Source organism: Aulostomus chinensis, chromosome 4, assembly GCF_037954235.1.
Source record: "Aulostomus chinensis isolate RoL2024-O1b breed Wild chromosome 4, RoL_Achi_v1.0, whole genome shotgun sequence".
Classification (NCBI taxonomy): domain Eukaryota; kingdom Metazoa; phylum Chordata; class Actinopteri; order Syngnathiformes; family Aulostomidae; genus Aulostomus; species Aulostomus chinensis.
The window spans coordinates 26,932,209-26,944,324 of NC_141323.1; the positions used below are offsets into that span (position 1 = coordinate 26,932,209).

General features: G+C 46.0%; 1 non-coding gene across 1 annotated transcript; it reads left to right on the forward strand.

The window, feature by feature from the left end:
* The first annotated feature begins 2,966 nt into the window (after window positions 1-2,966).
* Window positions 2,967-3,039, forward strand: trnak-cuu (transfer RNA lysine (anticodon CUU)). The gene has a single exon. It is a non-coding gene; the product is annotated as a tRNA-Lys (tRNA).
* The last annotated feature ends 9,077 nt before the right edge of the window (window positions 3,040-12,116 follow it).

Here is a 12,116-nt window from a genome sequence, read left to right on the forward strand (position 1 = left end):
CAGAGCTCTTTTCATCTGGGTTCACGTACCTCCAGTGTCTGCAGCTCCGTTTACGTCACTGTGATTAGTCCTGATATCTAGCAGTGCTAGAATGTCCAGTTTTTTCGCAGATGTCGCATGCGACCTCCCAGTCCACTGTCTTTGAGCTGTTCACACCTCATTACTTTTGTCGCGGCGGTGGTTAGTGCCTCACCTTGATTTGGGGGAGGAAAGTCGCCGACGCCTAAAATCTTGTGAATTGGGCTTTAACCTTCATGTGGGACAAGTGGGACCAAGTTGGACCGGTCTTAGGGTAAAGGTCTGATAAAGAGCAATCCAGTTACATGACAAAATCAGTTATCCAGAGAACCACCTAACACCCCCACCCCTCCACCCCACCACACTCTTTCCAACCTCCATCACCACCATGTGCCCCCTTCCCATTTCTGTCTGCCCCCTTACATATGCCTGTCTAGAACCGGCCCTGCTGCAGCTCCACTTCCTGGGCTGAATTCGGGGCCCAGCAGGTCCCTGGCGGGGACTCACCTGCTCTGTAGAGCCTGACTCGGGGCTTCAGCACGGCATCGAGCAGCAACCTCCGCCGGCGGTTCTCCCGCTCGTACTCCACCACGGTTTCCTCCAGCAGAGCCACGATCTGCTCCGCGGCCGCAGCCAGCCGCTCGGTGAGCAGCGCTCTCAGCACCGGGACTCCAGCCGCTGAGTCTCCTTCTCCCAGCTGCAGCAGGAAGTCTTCAGCGGCGGCGAGGATCCGCTCCTGGACAGACACCCGCAGAAGCTGCGTGGCGCACATGTTGCGGCTCTACTGGCGCCACTCAGCCTTCAGGAAACACAGACCGAGATCGGGGGTTCACGGACTTCTCCTTCTTTCCTTTTTTGAAAATGTCCCGCTTTCTTATGTTTCTTCATCTTCCTCTCCTTCTTCTTCTTCTTCGGTTGGCATCCAGCTTATTTGCCCATTCCCGCCACCTTCTGTTCCAGAGTGTGGACCAAACAGTCACTTCCAGTCTTCTTCCGATCCTAACCAGATCTACTACAATATTCGACCATCATGTCTATCATTAAACTCCTCATCCCTCACCTGTGTCCCCTACTGCCACCTCAGATATCCCTGCTCCACCTGCTCCTCTTCCTGACATCCCTCACACAAGCCTGTCTGGTGCTTCCCTATCAGTTTCAGTGGTTTATTTCCTGCTCTGACAAGTCAAGACTAAGGAGATGATTGTGGACATGAGGAAGGAGAGGAGACCTCAGCAGCCACTGTTCATCCAGGAGCTTGAAGTGGAGAGGGTGTGCAGCTTCAAATACCTGGGTGTCCACATCAGCCAGGACCTCACCTGGACACTTATCTCCACACAGCTGGTGAAGAAGGCACAACAGTGGCTGTACTTCCTTTGGAGGCTGAGGAAATTTGACATGTCGCCTAAGATCCTCAGCAACTTCTACAGCTGCATCACTGAGAGCATCTGAGCAGCTGCATCACAGCGTGGTACGGCAGTGCTGCTGCTATGGACCGCAAACGCCTGCAGAGAGTGGTGGAGACTGCTGAGGAGACCACCAGGACTCCACTGCCCCCCCTGCAGAGCATCGACCACCACAGTCCACAGCAGAGCTGCCTCCATCTTGAAGGACCCCACCCACCCCAACACGTCTGTTCACACTTCTACCCTCAGGCCGGAGGGACAGAAGTGAGAAATGCAGAACCACAAGACGAAAGAAGTCTTTCTTTCCCTCTGCAATCAGACTCCTAAACTCCTAACAAAACTACCTCAGGACCCTACTTGAACTCTGCCTACACATGAACAATTTTTGTTTTTGCAATACTCAAATATTTGGCACAGTACTGTTTAATTGCACTGTTTCCTCACTTCTCTACTGTCATTGTTTATTGGAAATTTATCCAAAAAAAGTAATTTCTTTTTATATTCCTAGCATAAGGAATATACGTTTCTATACTGTACATATGACAACAAACACTTTGAATCTTTAATCTTTGAATCTTGAGTTTTGTGTTTGATCTTAGAATTCTTTCTTTGATCTCTCCTTGATTTCTCAATGATTTCTTTGTAGACACAAATTGTCTTTGATCTCTCAATGAGACAAAGACATAGAAGCTCAAACCTCAGCCTCCAGGAGGCCGTGATCCTATAGTGGTCAGTACTCTGTGTTGTGGCTGCAGCAACCCTGGTTTAAATCCGGGTCACGGCAGCAACATGAATACTGACTAGTATTTGTTGTTAAACTGGACAGTTTGTCTGTTGAAGCTCTCTCAGACATTCCTTTATTCATCCTCCCTTCAGGCTCAGCAGCATCATAGTGAATGTGTCTGACTAGGATCAGAACCCTCAACCTGTAGGGCTGTGGTGCAATGAGAACACATCTGACAACGGATCAGAGGAGTGTCTCTTTGACTCCTGGAAAACTCCATTTAAAGCTGAGAGGAACTTGTTCTTCATCACCAAATTCCCTCCCTGCACGTTGTCTCTCGAAAAGCATTCAAATCAAAGTTGAACCTTTGACAAAAAGCTCCCAGTAGGTGATGCAGGCTCCACCTCGCTCTTGGTTCTGGAACCTCACCAGTTGAAGCTTTCTCACCACTTGGATCTCATGTTTCTGACATCTCTGAGCTTGTTTCCTATCCACCTGTCTCATATTGATGAGGTCATACAGCCTGATGATGTCTATGGTTCTCCTTTGAGTGGTTCCTTCTGGGAGAGTTCTCTCTCTGTAACTTGTGTGTGTGTTTGGTCGTATCCTGTTTCTCCTTGACAGCACTTTAGTGTTTTTACCACTGGTGTCTCATCTGTGATTCACCTTTTATTTTACTGTTTTGTCAAAGATGAAGGTGTGTTTGTTGTCATTCATTAATCATGTGATTGCTCATGTGACTGTGAGTCTGATGAATTGCTTGTGTGCAGCAAACGTCTCTCACTCTGATCACTTCATGCTATTGAAGCTACTCAGATGTAGCCTGACTAGCTCAGTCGGTAGAGCATGAGACTCTTAATCTCAGGGTCGTGGGTTCAAGCCCCACGTTGGGCGTTCACTTAAACATCACTGCTTGTCCTCTCACTTTCTGCAGCTGTGATTGTGAATTGTAAGAAGAATCAATGAATAAACAACATGAACACAGGCTGTGTCTGCAGCTGCACCTGACTCAGAATGAAAAACCACTATGTACTCAATTGTATCCACTGTCCATACTGACTCTGGAGAAATTTCTTTGTGTGTATTGATGGACACGAGCCAAACAGAAAGTTCCCATAATGCCATAAGGCAGTGTTTGGTCAGTGTGGAGCAGGCGTCAGTCTGACAACAATGTCATATTAGTTTGTTATCACTTGACCAGACCCAAAAGTAGGCTCCAGGTATCAGTTTCTTCTCAATGCTAATGTCGATCGAAGCGAAGTAAAATCTGGTCAACTGGACGTAAGTTTATCTTGAAGACGTTTCACCTCTCATCCGAGAGGCTTCTTCAGTTCTAGTGAAGAGTGTGGAAACTCCAGCTTATAAACCTATGTGGGAGTGGTCAGTGCTATTGTGGTGGAAACGACCCTCCCGAGACTCACCTGGCCTCCCCAAATGACAGTCGTTGTGAGGTGTCAGGGAGTTTCAGGGGTGGTCGTTAGGGAGTTTCACCGACCACTCAGATGCTAATGGGCTGTGCTGGCATCAGCCGTTCCACATGGGTCTTTCAGCTGAGCTCTTTGGGGAAGTTTTGAAAGGACTTGGTTGTAAATAGGTGAAAGGAAATGTCGCAGTCCACCTCCTCTGTTCAAAGATGGTTTCTCTATCCTGACGTGGATGGCTTCTTTAACTCCTCTTTCAAACCATCTGTCCTCTCTGTCGAGTATTTGGACATGGTCGTCCTGGAAGGAGTGGCTTTCCTCCTTGAGGTGGAGGAAAACCGCTGAGTCCTGTCCTCCAGAGTTGGCTCTTCTATGTTGGGCCATGCGCTTGTTGAGGGGCTGTTTGGTTTCCCCTATGTAGAGATCCGTGCAGGCCTCACTGCATCTGACAGCGTATACCAGATTGCTTTTCTGGCTGTGAGGGGTGGGATCTTTGGGGTGAACCAGTCTTTGTCTCAGAGTGTTGTCTGGTTTAAAAGACACAGGGATGCGGTGCTTATTATAGATTCTCCTTAATTTCTCAGAAACCCCTGCCACATAGGGGATCGCTATGTTTTTTCTCCTGCCTTCTTCATCTTCCCTCCTCCTGGAGCTCTCCTCCTTTCTGGACCTGGAAGAGGATTTTACAAAGGTCCAGTCTGGGAAGCCACAAGTTTTAAGTGCTCTTTTCAGATGCTGCTGTTCTTTTTTCCGGCCTTGGACGCTGGTGGGGATGGTCTCCGCTCGGTGTTGCAGCGTCCTGATGACACCTAACTTGTGCTCCAGAGGATGGTGAGAGTCAAAAAGCAAGTATTGGTCAGTGTGGGTGGGTTTCCTGTACACATCCACCCTCAGGCTCCTGTCCTCTTGAATGTAGACGTCGCAGTCCAAAAAGGGCAGATGGTTGTCTTTCACATCCTCTCTGGTGAACTTGATGTTGACGTCTACCAAGTTGATGTGTGCTGTAAACGGTTGTACCTCCTGCTAATGCTAATGTCTGCTAGCTTCGTCTGCTACTTTGATGGCTCTGACGACAAAAAGGTCCAGACCCCTGGATATGGTGGTTCCTCCCTAAACGTAGATTCTGTCAGCTCATCTTTAGAAATCAACTCACCATGAACACAAGTAGATTTCAATGGACTGCAAATGTGTCTCATTTAATGGTAAACATGTCAAATATAAATTCCATCACCAGAGGAGGTCTGCTGCTGGAATTAAGCTCCAGATATTCACAAGATATTCTAGATCTTAAAATAAAGCATTTTTACATTTGATTTATTTTTCATTAGCCTGCTTAATGTGGTGTGATTTTATGCATCTTATATTAAATAGAGCTTCTTCAATGATAGTCCCTGAGGATGTTGGATGATATAAAAAGATGATATAAAAAGAGTGTCATGACTTGATAAACTGGTGATGACGGCGTATCTTTGGAATGTTTTATCCAGTTGTTACTCTGGGCTCCACTCGTTGCATTTTTGTCTCGTCCAATGAGAAACGATCAGTCTCAGGTTTAAGCTCATCAATGAGTCCTTGTGGATCAGTGGCTTGCATGCATGAATGAGTTGGAACACTTCTTGGAAATTAAATTAAAATAAATTAAATTAAATTAAAGAGGATTTAATACAATTAAGAAAACACTTAAGACAGAGTGATAATTCCAGCAGCGTAATTAAGGCACTTATTGAGTAGCAGGGATGAATTAGCCTCCATTTATCTGAGCTTCAAGTAGACGGCAAAGAGGCAGGTGGAAAGGTGTGTAGGATGAACGATAGTGACCTCCAAACAAATGAAGAGGACTGAGTGGAGGCTGACCAGCTCTACGGAGTCAGGCGGAGTTTGGCAGTGAGACAGGAGTCCAGGCCTGAATAGGTGAAAACCAATGTAACCGGCTGACGTTCTCAGCTGTATTCTCCCATCGATGTACGATGCCTCTCCAATGAACTGGAGGGAGGACGGCTTCCAAAGCCTCCACCTCGTCGACCGTGGCTCCCACTGACATTCGCTCGATGAAGAAGGGAAGCGCGTTGATTCGCTACCCTCTGGTCTCAGGCTGCTGGCTGCCTCGACTAAGCTGCTCTTCTCCAACACAAAGGTGGCTTCTCTCTGCTGGTCAGGATGGAGATTCAAGGCTCACAGGAGGTCAAGAGTGTAGCGACCATGAGCTGAGATTGATGATGAATTACAAAAATAGAAAATAAAAAAAAAAAAATTAGTGGAATAGAAAAGGGGGAGAGCCGGACCAGCTGGTCTAGGAGCTCAAGCACAAAGGGCAGAAACAAGAAGCACTGAAGAGAGCGCCAGCAGTGGATGGTGTCACCAGTGTTATAGTCAGGGGTGCACATAAGCGGTCCGCATGCGCGCATGCGTAAGGAACCTGGACAAATGCGCTCGGCTTCAAAGGCTTTTATACGCTTTTGCGTACGAAACACGAAAATAATTACTTAGCGGGGCCTGTCTCTTTGACATTTTGAGAAGTGCTTTTGCCCGCGGTCGGTAGCAGTCGGTACGCAAAAGCGTATAAAAGCCTTTGAAGCCGAGCGCATTTGTCCAGATTCCTTAACCATTCGCGCATGCGGACTGCTTATGTGCACCCCTGGTTATAGTAAACTGGTCTGCCTCAGAGCAGTGACCTTTGACCTTTGTGGGGTTGTTTGCCAATCAGCACACTTTGCTGTCTTCAGTCCTTCTCAGATATCAACAAATGAAGCTGGTTGAACAGACAGCAATCATCATCACTCAGAGACATCACCTAGAGAGGAAGACTGCTCAGAGTTCTGACAATGACAGTGAAGAGGCAAGGAAAGATGGACAACCACAGACAGTGAAACATTCGGTACATCATGTTTATACACGTGTGTGTGTGTGTGTGTGTGTGTGTGTGTGTGTCAGAATCAGAATCAGAATCTTTTATTTTCGTTGAAGGGGGGGGGGGGTTCCAGTTAAAATAGTTAGATAGAGCGCTCTTCCAGAGCCACCGTGCACCACAGAATGCAGATATAAAGAAAAGATCCAAAAGATAAAAGATAAAAGCAAGATAAAAGACACTGTTAGAACAGAAAGATCCATAAACCCACCAACAAGAGGTGTGTCTGGTACAGATGTGGAATTATTGGCTCACACAATGTTGAGGCAACTGGGAAGAAGACAAACAAAAAAGGCTTGTGTGATTCAGACATTCATCAAAAATGGTCCTGTAGAACTGTTCAATGTGTCATGACTTCTATCCATTTTCTTCTGCTTATCCTGTTCAGGGTCATGGAGGGGGTGGAGCCTATCCAAGCAGCTTTTGGGCGACAGGCTGTGTTCACCCTGGACAGGTCACCAGTCCATGACAGGGTTAACACATCCACAGAATAACATTCAAAGCCAGACTCAGGAGGATCTCTCCACCCTACAGACTGTAAAGGAATCATCAAAGATGGCAGTTGGAGTTCTGTGGATCTGTGCTGGATTCCTCATCCTCACGGACCAGAAGTCTGTCTGAAATACTACACTGATTAATGATCTTTTCATGAATCTGTAAATGCTTCTAAAATTAAGAGTAAAAAAAATCCTATCTTCTTCATGTCTCAAGCCAAATCAAATCAAGAGTTCTTTTATGAAATTTTTTTTTAACCGGACGTCTGCTTTGACTGGTTGATTGTTGAAAGAGAGCAGGACAGGACAGACAGCAGAAGACAAATATAGAGAAGAAAAGACAAAAGACAAAGAGAAAGGAGGGAGAGAATGACAAAAAGATGGGGAACAAGATGAGGGTGCAAGACAAGCAGAGAGAAAGACAAAGGGACAGGGGGATGGAAGACAGACACACAACAAACAACAGCAACAGCAGCAGCAATAATAGTAAACTAGCTGCCAATAATAACGTCTCCTGGTCACTGAAGCAATCAACTTCAGCATAATAGGAGGCTTGAAGAGCCAGGAAATAAAATATAAGCACAATACTGATGTGAATGTCAGTGCAATACTGAGAACACTGATATGTAGACGACTAGTAGGGGCGGCACGGTGGTGCAGTGCAAGGCAAGGCAAGGCAAGGCAATTTTATTTGTATAGCCCATTTTCACATACAGTTTGTCTCAAAGGGCTTCACATGGCATCATAACAACATCCTCTGCACTTAGACCCTCACATCGACTGAGGAAAAACTCCATAGAAAACCCTTTTAACAGGGAAAAATCTGAGAAACCTCAGGGTGAGCAACAGAGGAGGGATCCCTCACCCAGGACGGACAGACGTGCAGTAGATGTTGCTACAGACAAGAAAACAGTTTACAATGCAAAATGTGGGAAACACGGAAATGTTAATAACAGCTGAAGAAGAAAGCTTCTGGTAGGGGAGGCAGGGAGAGCAAGCCAGCTTGATGGGAGACTGGATGGCAGACTGGTTCATGGAAGGGGAGCGCAGGCCGGTGTAACAGTAGGGAATAAGAGGGGGGGGGGGTGATGGAGGCGGCGGTTGGGGCTCTGGTGGATCTGTGGAAACACAGAGAGACTGCGAGACACCAAGGCCAAACTACAAAGTGCAACAAGTAATGGTAATGACAGTTCCAAAAATGTGCAGGGAGGAGAGGAGGAGAGAGGGGGAGAGGAGGGAAGGGCTCCATGTAACCTGATGTGTCCCCCAGCAGTCTAAGCCTGTAGCAGCATAGCTATCAATGGTTCAGAGCTACCTGAACCAGTCCTAGCTGAAGGCTCTGTCATAGAGGAAGGTCTTAAGCCTGGACTTAAACATAGTTAAAGTGTCTGCCTCTCTGACCCATGGAGAGAGCTGGTTCCAAAGTAAAGGAGCCCGGTAACTAAAGGCTCTACCTCCCAGTCTGTTTTTATTGATACTGGGAATCACTAAAAGACCTGCATTCTGGGAGCGGAGTGCTCTGGTCGGACAGTAGGGACTAATGAGCTCTTTCAAATAGGATGGAGCTTTATCATTGAGAGCCTTATAAGTCAGCAGAAGGACTTTGAAGTCGATTCTAGATCCTACAGGAAGCCAGTGGAGAGAAGCTAAAGTGGGAGAGATGTCTTCTCTCTTCTTAACTCCCATCAAAACCCTCGCTGCAGCGTTCTGGACCAGCTGGAGACTCTTTAGGGAGTATTTAGGACATCCTGACAGGAGAGAGTTGCAGTAGTCCAGCCGAGAAGTGAAAAATGCATGCACCAGTTTTTCAGCATCACTCTGGGAAAGGATATTCCTAAACTTAGCGATACTTCGCAGATGGAAGAAGGCGGTCCTGGTCACATGCTTTATGTGGGAGCTGAAGGAAAGGTCATGGTCAAAAATGACCCCAAGGTTCCTTGCAGTTGTACTCGGAGTGAGGGTGATGCCATCTAGAGTAGAGATCCGATTCAAGAGTGTGTCCCTGTGGTGTTTAGGTCCAAAAATGATTACCTCAGTTTTATCTGAATTGAGCATTAAGAAGTTAGAGGACATCCAGGATTTAATGTCTTTCAGGCAGTCTTGCAGATGAGTAAGCTGGCTTGTGTCGTCTGGCTCCATCGACAAGTAAAGTTGTGTGTCATCTGCATAACAGTGGAAGTTGATCGAGTGCTTCCGGATTATGTCACCTAATGGGAGCATGTAAAGAGTGAAGAGAATCGGTCCTAAAACTGAACCCTGTGGTACACCATATGTAACTCTGTTATACAGTGACAGTGGTTGGCACTTTCACCTGGCCCTGTGATGGACTGGCGACCTGTCCAGGGTGAACCCCTCCTCTTGTACTGAGGCTGCTGGGACAGGCTGCAGTTCCCTCTGAGACCCTGAACAGGAAAAGCTGTAGAAAATGGATTAATGGATGGAGTTTGCTGTGTTTAGAGGGATTTTCCTGTTTCTCTTGATCACTTCTTCAATCTGAAAATACTTTCCAATTGAACAGTTAGAAAAATTTAACTTTTTGCAAAATGGGAGTTGCTGGTTCTTCACATTTGACCTGCAGCGACAGTCTCAAGACAAGAACACTTCTACTTCTGATGATGACAATTTGTTCAAAACTAAACTTTATTCAGTACCATGTTGTCAAACACTGGAACATCCACAGCACCTGAACAGGGACTTGAACCCTGGACCCTCAGATTAAAAGTCTGATGCTCTACCATCTGAGCTACTCAGAATCTTTCTGCAGCATTTAGACAGGAAAAGAAACACCTGTGAAGGACAAACTGATGCTTTCTTGACTTGTTCAATCCTCCATGTTAAAGTCCACCATGCTTTTGATTGGCTCTGATTCTCTGTGGCAAAATCCAACAAGAGGCTCCAAAAATGTCTTGAATGTCATAAGAATGCACAGGACAAGATGTTAGTTTCCTTCATGTCTGCAGTTCCTCCACTGGAAAGTAAAGTCAATGCTGTTCCTCTGCTGAAACCTGGGATGGGACCAGGGACCTTTAGATCTTCAGTCTAACGCTCTCCCAACTGAGCTGTTTCAGCTCTGAGGGAGGGCCCTGCTTCTCTCATTTTATAATCTCTTCCACTCTCACTAGAACTTCGAGAGGATTTGAGCTTCTGAAGTCATGACACATTGAACAGTTCTACAGGACCATTTTTGATGAATGTCTGAATCACACAAGCCTTTTTTGTTTGTCTTCTTCCCAGTTGCCTCAACATTGTGTGAGCCAATAATTCCACATCTGTACCAGACACACCTCTTGTTGGTGGGTTCTATGGATCTTTCTGTTCTAACAGTGTCTTTTATCTTAAATATGCCACTTTCACATGAAAACATCAATAACAGGACAATATCAATACTATTATTGCTGCTGTTGCTGTTGTTGGTTGTGTGTCTGTCTTCCATCCCCCTGTCCCTCTGTCTTTCTCTCTGCTTGTCTTTCACCCTCATCTTGTTCCCATCTTTTTGTCATTCTCTCCCTCCTTTCTCTCTGTCTTTTGTCTTTTCCTCTCTATATTTGTCCTCTGCTGCCCCAGGATCAGCTTCTATCACTCAGTGGTCCAGAACCATTATGAAGCCTGATCATGAATGTGAGCAAAGCTCTTGGAACAAGGCCTGCGGCCACCACAACTAAGATCCTGCAGGTCACTAGAAGCTCCAATGTCCAGCTGACAAGTGGACTTTCCTCTGATCTGTGGTGGTGCTGAGTTTAGCAAACATCTCCAACAAGAAGATGAAGGAGGCCATCAACTCCTCCAAGCTCAACATCTATACTGGCTTTACTGGGAGATCAGGAGGTCAAAGCAGATCTTCACCCTCCACCTCAGATGGTTTCTACTCACAGAGATGAGGGACCAGTTCAAACCAGCTACCTGGAGCTCCCTTAAGCCATTGTCCCCATCAGCTAACATCTGGATCTGGACCTGCACCGGTGCTGACTTGTGTCTTGAGTCCCCAGAGTTTGTTGAACCAGAGAAGCTTCAACTGGTGACGGTCGTACAACCAAGCGTGAAGGTGAGCCTGCATTGTCTGATCTGGAGCTAACAGGGGAATTAGCAAGTACTCTGACTGTTCTAGAGTTGCTGCTGAGTTGAATTTGAATTTATTTGTTGAAATGTTCCAGTTTCTATGAGGTCAGGGAAGATTGGTGTGGATCTAAAGGTCCCTGGTTGGATCCCAGGACATTGTTTTGGCTCATTTGAACATTTTCAAACCCTCGTTGCTCAGATTTTACAGGAATTTGATCATGACTTTTGGACAAATGTTTTGTTTATTAATTAAATAATCACTTCAGTGATGAATTCAGTGAGTCACCCAGACTTGGTCAATAACAAAAGTTAGTCTGGTTATTATTCAGTTTCCAGTCAGTAGGGACACACACACACACACACACACACACACACACACACACACACACACACACACACACACACACACACACAGCCTGTCTTTGGTATAGAATGGTCTGTCACGTTCACGTTGGAAGATTTCTCTGACTCCATTGTGAATAAAGAGATTCTTCATCTGACACCTGAGTCTTGATCCACTGATTCCTCTGATCAACCTCTTTCTGCTCCAACAAGGCTGACATGGATCAGGTGGGTCCATGTCATCCAATCAGTAGGTTTGTCTTCTCAATTAATTTTCTTCATCCCAGTTTAGATTGATTCTTCTCAGCCTCATGAAGGAGCATCTGATCAGGTGTTTGACTGCTTGTTGGTTGTAATTCCATAGATTTTAATCTCAGATGTTATAGAATTAATAAGAACATCTTAAAGACCTTTGTCCAACACTTGAAACTCACCTGTCTGTCGAGGCCCAACTGGCCTTTGGTAGTGAGGTGGTGGATGCATGTGTATGAAATGAGGCTCGTGTTGCTGTGAGGAGCCACTAGAGGGAGACACCTGTCGTTCCTCCCAGCTGACAATGAGGCTTCACAGCTGCATTTGAAGTTGTCCTTTATGAGTCATAGTTGTCTTGAGCTCAGGAGCCAAACTCACCAAAAACATATGCAAGTGGCTTTGGACAAAAGCGTCTGCTCAATGAAATTGTAGGATTTTAGAATTCTATAAATGTATAATATAATTGTAGAAATGCTCTCTATCACCACCCCCAAAGTCTGT